This window comes from Diceros bicornis, chromosome 15 (genome assembly GCF_020826845.1).
Source record: "Diceros bicornis minor isolate mBicDic1 chromosome 15, mDicBic1.mat.cur, whole genome shotgun sequence".
Classification (NCBI taxonomy): domain Eukaryota; kingdom Metazoa; phylum Chordata; class Mammalia; order Perissodactyla; family Rhinocerotidae; genus Diceros; species Diceros bicornis.
In genome coordinates this window covers 23,655,110-23,672,603 of record NC_080754.1, presented here as the reverse complement: position 1 = coordinate 23,672,603, position 17,494 = coordinate 23,655,110, and the positions used below count along the sequence as shown (strand labels likewise).

Below are 17,494 nucleotides of genomic sequence, written 5' to 3'. Positions count from 1 at the left end.
GATCATTATGTAGTGCCCTTCTTTGTCTCTGGTTACAGTTTTTGTTTTAAAGTCTATTTTATCTGATCTAAGTATTGCTACCCTAGCTTTCTTTTCATTGCCATTTTCACAGAGTATCTTTTTCCATCCCTTCACTTTCAGTTTGTGAGTGTCTTTAGGTCTGAAGTGTGTCTCTTGTATGCAGCATATATCTGGGTCTTTTTAAATCCAGTCAGCCACCCTATGCCTTTTGATTGGAGCATTTAGTCCATTGACATTTAAAGTACCTATTTATAAGTATGTACTTATTGCCATTTTGTTATTTTTTTCCTCGATGCTTTAGTACTTCTTCTCTGTTCCTTTCTTCTTCTCTTGCTCTCTTCCCTTGTGGTTTGATGGCTTTCTTTAGTATTGTGTTTGGGTTTCTTTGTCTTAATTTTTTGTGTATTATTATAGGTTTCTTGTTTGTGATTACCATGAGGTTCATATATAATAAGCTACATATATAGCAATCTATATTAAGTTGGTGGTCTCTTTAGTTTGACCTCTTTCTGAAGGCTCTACTCTTTTACTCCCCTTGTACACTTTATGTTTTTGATATCATATCTAACTCCTTTTGTGTGTGTGTGTATCCATTACCCTCTTACCAAGAAAATAGGTAATATTAGTACTTTTGTCTTTTGACCTTCATATTATCTTCATACGTGGTTGATCTGCTACATTTAGCATATTTTTGCCTCTACCAGTTATTTTATTGCTTTTTCTTTTTTTGATAATTTTCTTTTTCCTATTTGCAGTCTTCTCTTTCCCCCTTAAGTCCCTTATTATTTCTTGTAAGGCTGGTTTCTTGGTGATAAACTCCAATCACCAAGCTTAATTTTTGCTTTTCTGGGAAATTATTTATCTATCCTTCCATTCTGAATGACAGTCTTGCCAGGTAGAGTATTCTTGGCTATAGGTTTTTTCCTTTTAGCACTTTAAACATATCGTGCCACTCTCTTCTAGCATGTAAGGTTTCTGCTGGGAAGTCAGCTGATAACCTTATGGGGTTTACTTTGTATGTAACTTGCCTTTCTCTCGTGGCTTTTAGGATTGTCTCTTTATCTTTAATTATTGACATTTTAATTATAATGTGTCTTGGTGTGGGTCTCTTTGGATTTTCTAATTTGGTGCTCTCTGTGCTTCCTGTACCTGGATGTCTGTTTCCTTCCTTAAGTTAGGAGAGTTTTCAGCTACTATTTCTTCAGATCGATTCTCTGCCCCTTGTCTCTCTCGTCTTCTTCTTGGACACCCATAATATGATTTCTAGTGCACTTGATGTTGTCCCAGAGGTCCTGTAGACTGTCTGAATTCTTTTTAGTTTTTTTTTTATTTTATCTGTTCAGCTTGGGTGATTTCTTCTAGTCTTTTATGCAGCTTGCTGATCTATTCTTCTGTATCATCTACTCTGCTATTGAGTCGCTCTAGTGAATGTTTCATTTCCATTATTGTATTCTTCAGTTTTGATTTGTTCTTTTTTTATATTTTCCAATTCTTTGTTGAAACTCTCACTGTGTTTATCCATTCTCCCCTGAAGATCAGTGAGAATCCTTATGACTTTTTGTTTGAACTCCTTGTCAGTTAGATTGTTGATTTCTGTTTCATTTAGTTCTTTTTCTGGGGTTTTGTCATGTTCCCTTACTTGAAATGTATTCCTTTGCCTCCACATTTTGCATCTTTCTCTGTGCTTGTATCTATGTATTAGGTAGGTTCAGCTACATCTCCTGATCTTGGAGAGGTGGCCTTATGTAAGGGATGCCTTCTGAGGCCCAGCAGTGTGCTTCCCTCTTGTCACCAGTTCCAAATGTTCCAGGAGTGATCCCTGTGTGGGCTACGTGTGTCCTTGTGTTGAGTCAAGGTCACTCTTGCTGCAGGTGCCCAGTGTGGCTTGGCTGTCCCCCTGGCCAGCTGGTTGTAATGCTCAGCTGCGTGTGGCTGCTTATGGACACTTCAGTCATTTTATCAGGCGTGGGGAGCCCTGGCGCAGTTGGCTGCAAGGTCTAATAACACATTTCTGTTGCAGTTTTTCTGTTAAGTGAGTAGGCCCCCAACATGGCTGGCTGCTAGGCTCAGGGGCTTACAATTGCTGTCGGCTTCCAGCCTGCAAGGCTCTTGTCAGCTCTCTCAGGATTGCAGTTGAGTGGGGCTGGCCTCAGTCATGGGAGCACCCAATTGTTTCAGGCTTTGGAAGGTGGTGTCAATCCCCTATGTGGATGTTTGAGAAGTACAAGTCTTCTGCAGATGACAAGCCCCACTGCCCACATGGCCACACACACCCTCAACTCATCCTGCCCCGTTCATGTGCCCTGACCCCCTGAAGCAGACCCAGTCACCCCACTGCAGAGGCCTCACACTCCACCAGCTCCTCATGCACGGCTTGCCCCACAGAGGTGGACCCACTTGCCTGGCTACAGAGGATCCATGCACCCAGCCTATGCTGGCCCACAAGTTGCCCGAGGGCTTATTCTTTAGTGGAGACACTCCCTAGGAAGGGCTGCCTGCCCTACCTGAGCTGGATTAAATCAGTGCTCTAATGGATGGGACAGATTGTGGGCTAACAGGCCAGCTGAAGAACACCAATGGCGTCTGCCAGCGTCTGTGTCAGCATGCCTGTACTAGGTCACAGTGATGGCTGCTGCCCATCTCTCAGGCCCTGGAGAGGTCTCACCTCTCACCAAGATGCACCCAGAGCCTGTCAGGTGAGTCTCTTTTCACCAAAGGACTGTGCACCTTTCTTTCTGATGATTTTAGATTGCTTGCCAAAATAGGTGAATTTGTGCAAAGGCCTTTAAGAGCTGGCTTTCTTTCCCCTTACGTCTCACAGCTTTTCTGGGAGTATTCCGCATTGCTGTTAGTAGCCAGCAAAGCCAGATAATATGATACTTGTCTCAGTTGTGCTGAGTCCAAAAGATGTTTATAGCAGTAATTCTCCCCTGCTCAGGTCCCGCAGTCCTCCAGGGAAGGCTACATAACTTAGGATTGCTCCTGGCCAGTCATGAAGTGCAGTGGCTCGTGAAGGTAGCTTTTTTCTCTCCAGAAAGGAATTTCTGCCTCTTCCACCTTATTCAGGTCTGTCCCTTGCTGTGAGGGTTCTTTTTATCCAGTTTTCAGTTCTCTCTCAGGGGTAATTGTTCCAAGAGTAGTTGTAAATTTGTTGTGTCCGTGTGAGGAGGTGAGTTCATAATATGCCTACACTGCCATCTTGACACCAAGCCCCCCAAATCTAGTCTTTACCTCATTATTTATCATCTTTTCAAAGAAGTAATTATTGCCAGTTGAATCAACTTTAAACAAGGTAGACACTGTGTACGTTGGTTGCAAACCCTAGAAGAATGAATATTTCCAATTAGACACACGTTAAAGGACCTACATGCCAATATACACAAATCTTTGTCTACAGACAGTCGTATAATAATAATTACAATGGCTAACATATATTAAAGGCCTACTGTGTGCCAGATAAAATTTTAAGCACTTTGCAGGAATTGATCATTTATTGACTCTACAGACAAGGCTTGGTATGCATATAACTTTTAAAAATGAATTTATGTTTCATTAATTACAAGAGCATCTGCCTATATTTGTCTTCTTCAGGGACATATCCACAGCTTTAGTTCAGTGCCTAATACGCAATAAGCAGGGTGTTAATATCTGTTGAGTGAATGAATGATTATATTTTGCCTTGTGATGTATGTTCTTTTTTTTATACCAGATTTTCATTTTCTTTCCATTTTTTCTATACTTTTTTCTCCTTTCATGTTCTAATAGACTGTGGTGCTGCACTTGCTGTTCCCTAGCACTTTCCAAAAGGTGTTTTAGATTTGTGGCAGTGGGAATGGGGGCTGACAGAGTGGATGAGGCCAAGTGTGGTGTGTGCAGGTAGAGAGAGGGATTTTGATGACAGCAGCTAAAAGCCCCACTTATGACTTTGCTGTGTTTTGCTTCTTGTAGGCTTTCTGCACCGAAATGGCAAAGAATATGTCCAAGCCTCAGGGTCTTAACAACTACAGAGGTGAGTAAGAAATTCACAGGCCTAGAAGTAGAGTCTTCACCCTAGGCTCATTCTATTCTTGATCATCTGAACTAATGGAGGGGAGAAAAAGAATTAATAAGCCAAATATATTTTATTGTGCCCCTGCTTGGATACCAACCTGCTCTATACGTGACCATGATTCTAATTGTGCTCAGTCCAGTTTCAAGATATAAACAGAGAGAGACTAAGTTGTAGTATGTAATCCACAGTGTTGTTGCTTCATTACAGATCGCTGTCTATAATTTTTTTCTAAGAAAAATTTCCGTCCTTCACAAGATGACTAAGCCGGTTACTCTTTCTGCCCTGAATGGAGTTACATCAAAATGGGGTTACTCATTGGTAATTATAGAAAACACATCTCAGTAATGCCAGATAATCATAAGTGGATTAACGCAATGCTATCCAAACCTGAGTCATCACTGGGATCATGATGGAAACCTTAACAAACAAACAAAAGTATGTACAGGCCCCAACTCCACAGATTCTGATTCAGGAACTCTGGGTCTGGGCCCAGCATGTGTATTTTTCAGTGCTCCCTAGTCAATTTTGCTGCTGAACCAGGTTTGTGGATCACTGGACTAAACCAATCCTGGTTGTTGAGGGCTGCAGAAGGATTAACTTCCTATTATAATTCCATTTCTTTAGCGGAGTTTGAGTGGACTGAGATGGAATTGCCTCATGACAACTAGGATGTGTACTTCTGAAATAGTCTCTTAATCTACAGTGTTCTATAGATGTTAAGAACACTAGACATTCAACTAGCAATAAAACTGTTAGGATATTTCCCATTAGAGTCAAAATGATTTGCTTACACCCTTTAACAGAAGAGTTCACTTATGGATGTTCCGTGGTCCAGCAGTGCTGGAGATGAAGGGGTAGCTTTAAGAGCTCTGTTCTATGACTACATCTATTATGAGCCTGTTTATCTACGTAAAATGATGACAGACTGCTGTGAGAATAATTGGAGATTTTGTATGTAAGAATATTCTGTAAATTGCAAAGCACTATGCAAAGCACAAATGCCAGGTGCTAAATAATGAATGAGAGGATGGACAAACTCCTCAAGTGGACCAAAGGAGGGAGAGATTCCCTCTGACAGGAAGGGATCAAGAATGGCTTCATGGATGAGGTGGTTCTAAAACTGGGCTTGGAGGATGGCAAGATTTTCAATGGGCAGAGTCGGTGGGGTGGGGCACCCAAGATGAAGAAAACCCACAGAAGCAACAAATGCAGTGTATGTTCGGGGAACCACAATGAATCTAGGGAAACCAGTTAGGAGGAGTTTTAGGTGAAGATAATATGGAAAAGAAACATGCAAATGTTTTTCTGTCATTGATCTGAATAAAGAGGCCAGGCACTGCCATTTACTTCAGTAACTCTTGAAGACATCTGTAAAGGAATTATAGCACAGGGCAATAATTGACATTAATAATAATTAACGTTAATGACCTCAGTTTATCAAGGAAAAGTTAAATAATTTGGGAAAGTGGGGAAGTGTGTTTCTGTTAGAAATATTTAATAGAGAGTTAAAATTAAATATGTTTTGGTGCTAGAAGAGTGTCCTTTAGTGATCTGAATAACTTAGTTATCTAGAAGAAAAATTCTTCTTTCCTTGTAATGATGGCTAAGTGAAGTATCATCAACAATTGTTTTTATTTTCTCCCAGAAAGTAATATAAGCCCCCAGGCAGAAAAAGTGTTATAAAAGCAAAGTATGGGGGCTCGCCAGGTAGTGTAGTGGTTAAGTTTGTGCTCTCCATTTTGGCGGTGTGGGATTATGGGTTTGGATCCTGGGCATGGACCTATGCACTGCTTATCAAGCCATGCTGTGGCAGGCATCCCACATATAAAGTAGAGGAAGATGGGCACAGATGTTAGCCCAGGGCCAATCTTCCTCAGCACAAAGAGGAGGATTGGCAACAGATGTTAGTTCAGGGCTAATCTTCCTCACCAAAAATAAAAAAGAAAAGTATGCCTCTAATTTAAGATCCTCTGTCATTTCTTACTATTGTGTAAAACACTGGCTTTTATTTGTACTCAGAGGGAGGCCATCCTCCCGCTTACTTCTAGGTCTGTCCTGGTACTTTTTCATAGCTCCTGGTACCACTCAACTACTAGATGAGGGAAAAGATGCTAATTACCACTACTGTCCTGGGATCACTCACTGGGAGGCAGAATCATATGAGCACTGGAGTCAGACTGCCCACAACTACTAGCTCTGTGGGCACCACTTTCTAGTCCTATAACCATGGGCACATTACTTAATTACTCTCTGAATCGGTTTCCTCATTTGTAAGATGGGGCCACCAATAGTACCTATCTCATGAGGTTGTGGTGATTGAATAAAATAATAGATGTAAAGCACTAGAACAATACCTAGAACTCAGTAAGTGCTCAACTTATACTTCCCTTCAAAATATTTTTCCAAGATTCATCCATGTAGCTAAAGTTCACTCCTTTTCATTGCTATAATAATATTCCATTGTTGAAGGACATTTGGGTTATTTCTAGTTTTTGGCTGTTACAAACAAAAATGTGAACTTTCTTGTTCACATCCCCTGTTACAAACCTGCAAAAATTTCTTTAGTAATACAATTATAGGCGTGGTTGTTCCAGTTTTAATCCATCATGAATATTTAGGAGTTCCAGTTGCTCTACATCCTTCTCAACACTTGGTATTGTCAGACTTATGCATTTTTGCCAGTCTGGAGGGTCGTTTTCCATTTTCCTAATTACTGATGAAGATGAGCATCTTTTCACACGTATATGGGCCATGTGTGTTTCCTTTGCTGTGACATCTTTTGCCCAACTGGCTTCTGGCTTCTTCTTAATGATTTGAAGGAATTCTTTATATATGCTAAATACTGCCTCCTCTATAAGGTCACCTAATCCATCAAGGATTCTTCCTCTTTATATATATATTTGCTCCTTGCGGAGAGGGCTATACATGGGTGGGTTGGAATCAAGTGCTATTTCCTTTTCTGCCAGGATATACTATGTCTAGCAGGACATAAGCTGCTAGGCTCCACATGCTTGTTGTGGAGGTGCAAAATGTCCTGTCACACATACACAAGATATAAAAATGAATCCCAGGTCATGAAATTATGATAATTTCCCAATTTTTCAATAATAAACATGTATTATAATTATAATCAGAAATGCATGTTGTTGTTTTTAAAGAATTTTCACTCTTTGGGGCCGGCCTGGTGGTGCAAGCCGTTAAGTGCGTGCACTCTGCTGCGGCAGCCTGGGGTTCGCCGGTTCGGATCCCGGGCATGCACCAATGCACTGCTTGGCAAGCAATGCTGTGGCGGTGTCCCATATAAATTGGAGGAAGATGGGCACAGATGTTAGCCCAGGGCCAGTCTTCCTCAGCAAAAAAAAAACAGGAGGATTCGCAGATGTTAGCTCAGGGCTGATCTCCTCACAAAAAAACAAAAAAGAATTTTCACTCTTTAAGCTCTCTGGCTTTCAGAGACATTTGATTTTAAATCTGGGAGTAGTAAGACATTAAGGAAAATCCCATTCAGCAGGAAATAGTTGTTCACTATTTAGTTGTTCACTAAATAGTTGTTCCAGGATGAGATTACAAGGAGAACCCATCTGTGAACTGACAAATGCAACACAACAGGTGCAAAACCTGATAAAGGCAACTCCTTACAAGCTAAACTTGGTCTTCTCTTTACAGGAGACTGTAAACTGTACATTTGGATTTCCTTTGTACCCAGCACAGCTCTCAGAGATAGGTACTTAATTGAAGCTGCTATTGTTGACAATGGTGACAACACCCTTGGGGTAAACACTGGCATGGTGTTTTATTTTCCTCTGGTTTAAAACCCACCTGCCTTCCGTGGTTGCTTATGATAGTTTTTACAGTTTCTCAGTGGACCAGAGGGGAGAAATGAGAAAATGGGCTTAAAGCTAAATCTCCTGTCATCAATCTGTTGGGACACAACCCAGAAAAGAGGAGTGAAGCCCAAGGGTGGATCCAAAGGTTATTGACCTCCAGGAGCACATCATTGAGAATAATCATATCCTCTACCTTGGGAAAAAGGAAAATGACATGTTGTCTCAGCTTCAGAAAACCTCAAGGGTCTCTATCTCAGAGATTATCAGACCAGGAAAGGCAAGTTTAGAGATTAAAGGAGCCTGGGCTGACGTTATTGAGGTGGTTATGAAGATTGAACCTATGCTGTGTGAAGTTCAAGAGGAAATGGCAAAAAAAAGGAGCGAGACCTCTGGAGCTTGTCCGGTGAGTAACTTTCTACTAAGTTGGAAAGTCAGCTCTCCGAATTGTTCCTTCTTTTGTGTGTGAGTGTGCACGTGTGTGTGTGGGCAAGAGATAGAATGAACAGGAGAGAAAGCAAACTGCTCGTTCTGTGTTAGGCCATAAACTTTTATAACCATTTGGTGGCTCTCTTTCTACCAGCAGGGTTAATTATTAATAAATGAAAACACACACACACATATACACAGACATACGATTCGACTGATGATGACATGGATCACCTAAGAGGCAATTACATGGAGAGCCTCGGGTAACCCAAGCCCAGGCTATGGGGAAAAAATACATCCCTAATTCTGCAGATGGAGCACTTGTATGTAGACACATTCCACTTGATTAATTCATTTCTTTGAGTTTTATTGCATTTATTTGTTGCTGGCAGCATTAGGAACCCTAAAATTATTTACTTTGAGCCCTCTCACCAGCATAAATTATTCATTGGTACCATGAAGTACACTCAAGTATCACTGACTAAGTGGGGCAAAATCCATCAGGATGACTGGGAATTTGGGCCTGGAGAAATCCTTTCAACATAGCCCTAGAGCTAACTAGGAAATTATACCACTGAAAACACCAACTTGGGAGACAGAGGCTTACTTCATTCATTTATTCAACTAATATATATTGCATCCATGATATGTGCCAGGCGTTGTGCTAGGTGCTGGGGATACAGTGATAAGATGGGAATTGTTCCCACTCAAAATCTGATGGGGGACACTGAGAAGTAAGCAGGTTAGTTATGGAAGAAGAGGATACAAGTGATCTGGGTGCACCTAGGAGAGACACCTGAGCCAGACTAGGGATGTCAGGGGAAAGCTTCTCGGAGCAGGCGTCATAGATGGAGAACTGAAGAATAAGTAGAAGTTAGTAAGGCAAAGAAAGAAACTTCCAAGAAGTAAGACCATAGCAGGGCCGAGATTATGTAGGACTTTGTAAATCACATGAAAGAGTTCAGAGTTTTTCTTGAAATAAATGGGGAGCCTTGAAGAAGTTTAAGCAAAGATAAAGGTCAGGCTTGTATTTTAGAAAGATCACTGATTGTTAGGTGGAGAATGGATTTGGTACAAAAATTCAGATGCAGAATTTTAAAGGTCAACTTATTTTCACCATGTGTTTGTAAAAATAATACAGGTAGAAATGGTCAAAGTGAGTGGGAGTTTGCAACAAATGTTGTATCCACATTCCACAGAAAACCCAGTGTCAAAGAACATGGACAAAAATAATACACAAGAGTGACCCAACATTATGATTTCTACTTAGCTTTTGAAACACAATGACTATGGGTATTTAAATTGACACTGATACTTCTCAAGAGAACAAGAGACAAAGAAACATTGATGCCATATAAAACTTGTGGCATTACTTTAAATTAACTGCATTCCTAAGGTGGACCCATTCTCCCAGCTATTGGCAATTTAGTCAAGTCCCTTGTTCTGCTGCAAGGTGGTATTTGATGACTAAGCAAATTTTTCCACAGCAGTGTTTTAGAAGTTCATACAGACTCACCCTCTCTTACAGATTAAGATCTTGGCTGACAAAATGGATAATTTTAAAGTGAGTTATTGCTACATGGAACATCAATTATCCATCAGAACAATAAGATTTAAATAATAGAAGTTAGGCATCTCCTCTCTTTCAATCCTTCCTGGTGAGCACTTCTGACAGCAGGAGTTTGTGGCTCTGTGAGTCTCCAGTGCCCAGCCCAGTGTCTGGCATGTAGTGGGAGCCCAATAATATTTGCTGAACTCAAGTGAACTGACGCTAATACTATACTTTATAAATGTGAGCTATCACCCTCCAGATTAATTTACAGTCTCTTCCTTTGAAATTTCCTGGCTTTTATGGAGTTTTCTCCCTCCTGCTTTCCAGATTTATATCTTGTCCCTCTAGCGAGTTTCTCTGGATTTATCATCTGCTTTTTGTGGTTAAATTGAGCCCACTCAGTTAGATAATGTGCTGGGCATGAGCTCATTTTGGTATACTTGGTCTTAAGTCAAACTGAAAATAAACTGAAATTTACTGAGCCTTTTTTGGGGTTTCCATTTGTCCATTTGTATATTTAGTCTAATCAGGAGCTCTTTTGGGCAATAACAGGTTGTCCCTTGAATTTAAAAAAGGAAGGAAAGAAGTTAAGGAAGGGAGGGAGGAAGGAAGAAATAAAGGAAAATAAGGAAGGAAGGGAGGAAAGGCATAACACCATAGACTGTTAGTCTCCAAATTCTGCTCTTCTAGTTTAGGTGGTATATGAGTGATACATGTACCAAATATTTTGCCTTGCCCCATGCAGAAAGCACTAGTGAAAGCCAGGTTTATAATGTTGGATCTGTACTTATTAGGTGTGTGATATTGGGCAAGTCACTTAACTTCTCTGAGTTTCGATTTATTTATTTGTAAAACTGTGTTAGTTATTTCAGTGGTGGTGGTGTAATGCTCAAATGAGGTAGAGATACGAAATCTTTTTGAAAACTTTGAAGTGTTAGATAAGTGTCATACTATTTTGCATCATTCCATAATGTCTTCTGATGCCTCTCTCTTTTTGTTGACGGGCATCCTGGTTTGAAATATAAACATTTCCTATGAGCAACACTATTATATATCATCATCACAGCACTGATGGGGGGAGTATATATTAATGCTTTTTTGTCTTTCATCCTCTCAGCCTCATAATCTGAATCCTCCGAGGACAAATTTATTAACCCCCTATTAATCCTATGACTTCTCATAGGATTGTAGCTCTCCTTGCATGTCCTGAACATACGGGACATACAATTTAAACTGGGTAATCTTCTTCCTCCAAATATCTATAATTTATTTCATTAAACTTCTTTGCAAACATTTTCCCTCTCACAGAGCATTGAGACAAGGTGTTATGTTACTTAGTTTTAGGACAATGGACTGATCAGCAACCAAAAAACTGGGATGAAATGAAAGAAATCACATTTCGGAAATGCGTAGTGGTTCCAACTCCAGAAATTCAGGATAAAAGAAACAGTTTGGAAACTGTGGTTTGCAAGTTATAAAGGTATACTTCATTAAGGGAAAGATTTGATTCATCTTGCTGTCACTTGGCTCTGTAGCCAAAAGAAAAACTCACCTGCTGATGACTCTGAGCTGCTGCTCACTGACCTGGAATCCTAGGAATAAGACTGAATGGAGGGCAGAGATAGGCATGTACAAGGGGTATAGTTAGAATCAGGAGGTAGAGAGGCATATATCAATGTTCAGGAAAAAGCTACCTGGCTATCTTGAAGCAAAATGAAAGAAATAGAATAGATTTTATCACACTGTATTATAATTGTTTACCTATTTTTATCTCTCGCTAAACTACAAGCTTTAAGAGGCCAAAGACCGTGTCTACATTGTTGACCATTTCATTGCCAGTACCTGGCACATAGTGATTGCTCAGTGAATTCTGATTAAATGAATTTATCTAAGAAAGGACAGGGAACTTTGAAGAGATAGAAGTCAAACTAGGAGAGGGTTGGGGCCAGGAGAGACTCTTAATGCAACTTTATATGAAAAGCAAATGGCATGCACAGTAATATGCACATAAAAGCCTTTATTTTGAAGCAGAGTATCAGGCAATTTAAGTAGCAGTTCTCCAGCCTCTTTTTCATTTATTTCCTTGGGTTCTAGGTGGAGAAGATAGACAATGTGGTTCTCATGGCTGCCTTCCAAAGAAAGAAGAAAATGATGGAAGAGAAAAAGAACGGGGAAACTGTGAGCCAAGTTCTGCGACGTGGTTTGCAGAGTTGGCTTTCAAAGAGTGTACTCCGTGCCCCACAGTAGGTGTCACCCCCCTTAATTGGGGCTGCTGTATGTGGGAACTGGTGAGCAGACTTCAGCAGACGACTCACCACTGATAGTATTTGTTGCTGTGGTAAGGGGATCATTTGCAACTGGGATTTAGTAGTAGAGTCATTTGGAAAGGGTCATATTTTTTATTTTTCCTTCATAGATTTTGTTGCTGATGCATTTTATGCTGGTGATGTGTTGGCAGTAAGATCTACAGTTTACTGTTTTCTCCTTTCTGTGTTTATGTGTCTTATCTGCAGAGAGCACCCCTGAAGCTTGCTTTTTTCTTTCTTTTTTTGCTTATCTCAACAAAATTATTAACACTACCACACCATCCTCATCCCTTAATTAAAAGGGCATTTTCCTGAATTTAATAAAGTGGTCTTTGCTTTTCCATCCTCTTTGTTTCCTGTAGCCTGCTAGTGAATGAATTAGATGTCATCTGGCAGGTGAAGTGAATGACATCTTAAGGTCCTTCTCAGCTATGGGAGTTCTATGTGTAGCTTCCATGTCTCTTTTCAGCTCTACAAAAATATTGCCTACTTACTTGCTATATTTTCCCCTTTAGATGTATCCAAAGGAGGCTAAGAAGTTTAGTAATCATCATGGAGGGTACCTAGCAATGCAGCTTGATTTTGCCTGGGGCATTAAATATGTGGCTCTTGATCTTCACCTTTCAAAATATGTAGCCTAATCCTTGCTGCGGAGCTAACTCCATCTCTTGATTTCTCCCTTTGCCCCAGGGAGAACATAAGCAACACCTGGAGTAAAAATTGAACATGGACAACTCCTGGGGGTAAAAATTGATAAAAGAATCCCCACCAAGATATCTTTGTGTATAACCAGGAAAGTGATGATCAGCATGGTCCTTTCATTGCCAGAGTCATAAAAATTCACAACTTCCATTCACTCCTAAACCCGTTGTAACTGGCTTCTCTGCACTCCCCACCCTCCCAATTATTCTACTTAAACTATTCTCACTAAGGTCATCACTATCCTCCTATTTTCCAAATCCAGTGAGTGCCCTGTTTTCAGTCCTGTGGCAGACACTGCTAATTGCTTACCCGACATCTGTACACATCTTTCTTCCCTAACATCTAAAACACACAACATCCTCCCAAGGAAGACAGTCCCAAAGTCTCATCCTGTCTGAGCATCAGCCTCAAGTCTGGGCAGTCCTCTCTTAAAGCTTAAAGGCAAGATAATTGCCCTAACACACTCATTACATAATGATAGGAGAAGTGAAACCAGCAAACAGCCATTGATGATTAAGTAGCTAGGAACTAAAGTTTTCTTTCCTTTTTGTAATTACTAGTTATAGGTTTTAGCTGTTTACACACAAATTTTTAACTGTGCTGTTTAGGCAATAAGTTATCTAAATTCTACTAGGTTCCTATAGATAACATCTCCCTGAAGCCTGGATCACCATGGTAGTAGGTGTTTGAGCTGTTTTTCAGGAATTAGAACCCCTTATCCACTTCAGGCCGGTTGAGACCACCAACCCATCAACTGGGCCCATCAAGATATCCTTGTCCTTTTGATATCAAGAGGCTAAAATCTCCACCCTCTGGTCATGCTAACACCACCATTTTGTGAACATTGCATCCTATGATGAGGCATGAAGTCTGACTATGCTTGTGCAGATCATCCATTACGTCACCTCTCCTCATCTCCAATCATCTATCTCTACATTTCAGACCACCTTGCTGCCTACCCCATAAATATCCTTGAGTCCCCATTATTGGAGAGGCATACTTAAGACTTGTTCTCCTGTTTTCCTCACTTGGCTGCCTGTGATTAAACCCTCTATCTGCTGCAGTCTCTTCATCTTGGTGTTTGGCTTTCCAGGCGACAGGCAAAAACGAACCTTGTTCAGTAACAATTTGGCGAGCCAGCCAGGAAGTAAGTCCAGATGGACCTTTTTGCCTGAGACTTGTCCACTCTTTGCCAGTATGGAGAACCTGTGGATGAGTCTAGCAGCTGCCAGGAGCATTTCTCCGGGGACTGTTCTGGGATTCTTTTCCTGGCTTGGCACTGCTGACTCCTTGGTGCATATTTTCACTTTGCGGTAGAGAGATGATTTCTGGGTTTGGAAGATGTATTTTGGTGAGTAAACTTTGGTACAAGTGACCGGATTCTTATTTCTTCTTCCTTCCAGTTTGACTTCCAAAAACGAAGCCTTGATTTGGCGGGGGACATCCTCTGTGGTTTCCGAAAAAGGAAGCCATGGTCTGGCCTTCATTGTGAGGGTCTTGATTTCAGGGACGCTCAATATTAAGGAAGAACTAGGGGATCCACTCTCAGAAGTTCTCTTGGGTTGGTTTGGCAGGGAATTCCCTCAAGACTTCCAAAAAGGGAGCCTTGGTTTGGCCTTCATTGTGAGGATCTTGGTTTCGGGGCGCTCGAAATTCTTGAGATCTGATTCTAGCTGCAGCATAAGTGAACTTTGACCGGCTGTGTCTAAATTCTGAAACAATGGGAAGTGCTAATTAGATGCCCATTTGTATCCCTTTGGGCTGCATTTTCCCAAACTGGGTGACTTTTAGCTATGAGCCCATGAAACAGGAAAAGGTGATGTTCTTTTATAACACCGCATGGCCCCAATCAGAGAACTCTTGTAATGACTAGTCTTAAGAACCTAATCAAATTTGGAGTCTCAGCTTCCTCTTGTGATCTTACAAATGCTAATGAAATCTCCACACCCCACCCCCACCCCCATGAGCTCCCCTCTGGGTTCTGGATTTGGAGAGTCCGTGCTTCACCTCTGGGAGCTCTCCTCTGGTTTTTGGGCACCTAGAGTGATTCCAGATTGGCCTCTGGATCAGTCATTTTACTGACAATCTGGAACCCTGTTTTGTCTCCTGTGAAGAACCTGTTGAGTATTTTAGGCACCTGCTGAGTCAGTTATGGGGACAAGATATCTGTAATTTTTTCTGTAACCTGTCCTGCCCAGGAACTGTTGTCTTATCTTGATAACACTTGGGAAGAGGCCATGAGGGCGAGGCCTGATCACCTCTTTCTCTTCTTTGTCTGTCACATTTGTCATCTCCTTTGTTGTCACTGAGTCAAGGTTAAGTTCAGGCTGGGCCTGAGTAGAACCTGGACCTTCTGTAAAAATTGAAAACTTAAATAAATTTTCTGTCAGAGCTGGCCCAGTGGCGTAGTGGTTAAGTTCATGATCTACTTTTGTGGCCCAGGGTTTGTGGGTTTGGATCCCAGGCATGGACCTATGTACCACTTACCAAGCCATGCTGTGGCAGGTGTCCCACAAAAAATGGAGGAAGATGGGCAGAGATGTTAGCCCAGGGCCAATATTCCTCAGCAAAAAGAGGCGGATTGGCAATGGAAGTTAGCTCTGGGCTGGTCTTTCTCATAAAAAACAAACAAACAAAACTTTCTGCTAGGGACTTAACTCAACCCTGGCGTTGGGACTCCCGGCCTGCAGCCCACTCCAGGCGTTTGCCTCTTGCCTCTCTGGCTTGCCTGGTGCTGGCTCAGCGGCTGAGTGCCTGGGCTGAGTGGGACTTGACTAAATCTTATAGCTATATTGACACCCACAGTAGGACTCTGCACTTTCTCGGGCCTGCTCTCAGTTGGACACTGGCTTTACTGCCATGGGGAATGCCCCAGGCATGTCCAGACACTCACCTCTCCATTGTATTTTAACTAATTGGAAACACTTTCTATTGGATGGGTTATGTCCCAGAAACTCCATCTTGGAGAAAACTTGAGCAGTTTCTCTGTGCCTTTATGATGTAGTTGGACAGGTAGATCAACCTACAGTGTCATTGAAGTTACAAGCCAATTTCTGAGAAATCAAGAGCAATTGTACTTAAAAAAAAATCCTTGGAAGACTGAAAATGCAACCCTAGAGGCAGTTCAGATTCCACCCTGTTTCTTTATCTCAAAAAGGATTATCACCTCGCCTCTCTGGGAACTGTTAATTTGCCCATCATTAATTCCTAGGACTGAAGAAAAAAAAAGTAAAAAGGCCAGAAAAATGGCCATGAGAGCACCCTTGCCAAAAATCTAGCATCTTGAGTGTTTTCTCCACAAATATTAGTAAAAAAGGCTTAAAACAAAATTTGGATTCATAACTAGTGTGTTACTGTACCTGATTCATGGCAGTAATTTTAAAACAATAGATATGGAGACTCTGTGTATGTGTGTCTATATGTATGTTATATATGTGTGATATTTTACCTCCAGATGGTATAATTTCTAAAAATCCCTATTCAATTGGTTAAAAGTCAGTGCTTATAGAAATTGTTTCTACATGTAATAGAAACTAACCCAAATGTCATTCAATTTAACATGATAAACTTACTCTTTGGTAACTGAAAGCTTATTTAAGTTTGTTGGTTTGATTAAAATGAACATGTCCTCAGAGTTATCAGCATTGGATATGATGCAGACATGCAGCCTTTATTCTACATTTATTGGTCCAATAAGCTGATGTTATCTTTATTACAAAACTGGTTAACAAAAATAATAATTTATAATAATAGCTGATTTTTTCTAATGTCTCGTGAAGTCTTATAGACAATCTAAATAATTATTGGGAACAAGTAACTAAATAGATATGGAAAAGATGAGTGTTGGGTGAACTTTTAACAATAATTGTGTGTTATGGAGTATGTACTTCCAAAATAACTTCCAAAATCTCTTTGGTAACTTGAAATTGAAATTTTGCTAGGTTAAATTAAATTAAATGATAAAAACTCATTGAGTATTTAGATCATTTTCAAATAAGATAAGATATTAGGCATTGCTATATATAAATTTGTCTACTTTTGGCTTATTACAGAAAAACTATAAGGTGTTTTGGGTCTATTGGTAAACACGTCTTGTGTTTTATTAAGATTGTACTATAGCGGCCAGCCCAGTGGCATAGTGGTTAAGTTCACATGTTCTGCTTCAGTGGCCCAGGGTACACCAGTTTGGCTCTTGGGTGTGGACCTACTCACTGCTCATCAAACCATGCTGAGGTGGCTTCCCACATAGAAGAGCTGCAACTCTACAGCTATGATACACAACTATGTACTTGGCTTTGGGGAGAAAAAAAAAGAAAAAGAGGAAGATTGGCAACAGATGCTAGTGCAGGGCCAATCTTCCTCAAAAACCAAACAAAAAAACAAAGCAACAAAAAAAGATTGTACTATAAAGTAACATGTTTCCAGAAATTGTGAAAAGTGTTTGTAGGTTCATCAAACCATGGAATGCTAAGGTAAAAGAAAGTTTATAATTGCTTTCTTCTTATTTTTTACTTAAAAATTAAGGTTTCTAAGGTTTAAAAGTTCTAATATGTGATTAAAGCTACTAAAAATTAAGGAAAATATGTATTCAAGGAAAGATGTATGTTTT

At 40.5% G+C, this 17,494-nt stretch overlaps 1 pseudogene; it reads left to right on the top strand.

Annotated features, from left to right (window-relative positions):
• Positions 1–17,494, top strand: part of LOC131414781 (protein mono-ADP-ribosyltransferase PARP9-like) — a 68,925-nt pseudogene that overhangs the window by 43,411 nt on the left and 8,020 nt on the right.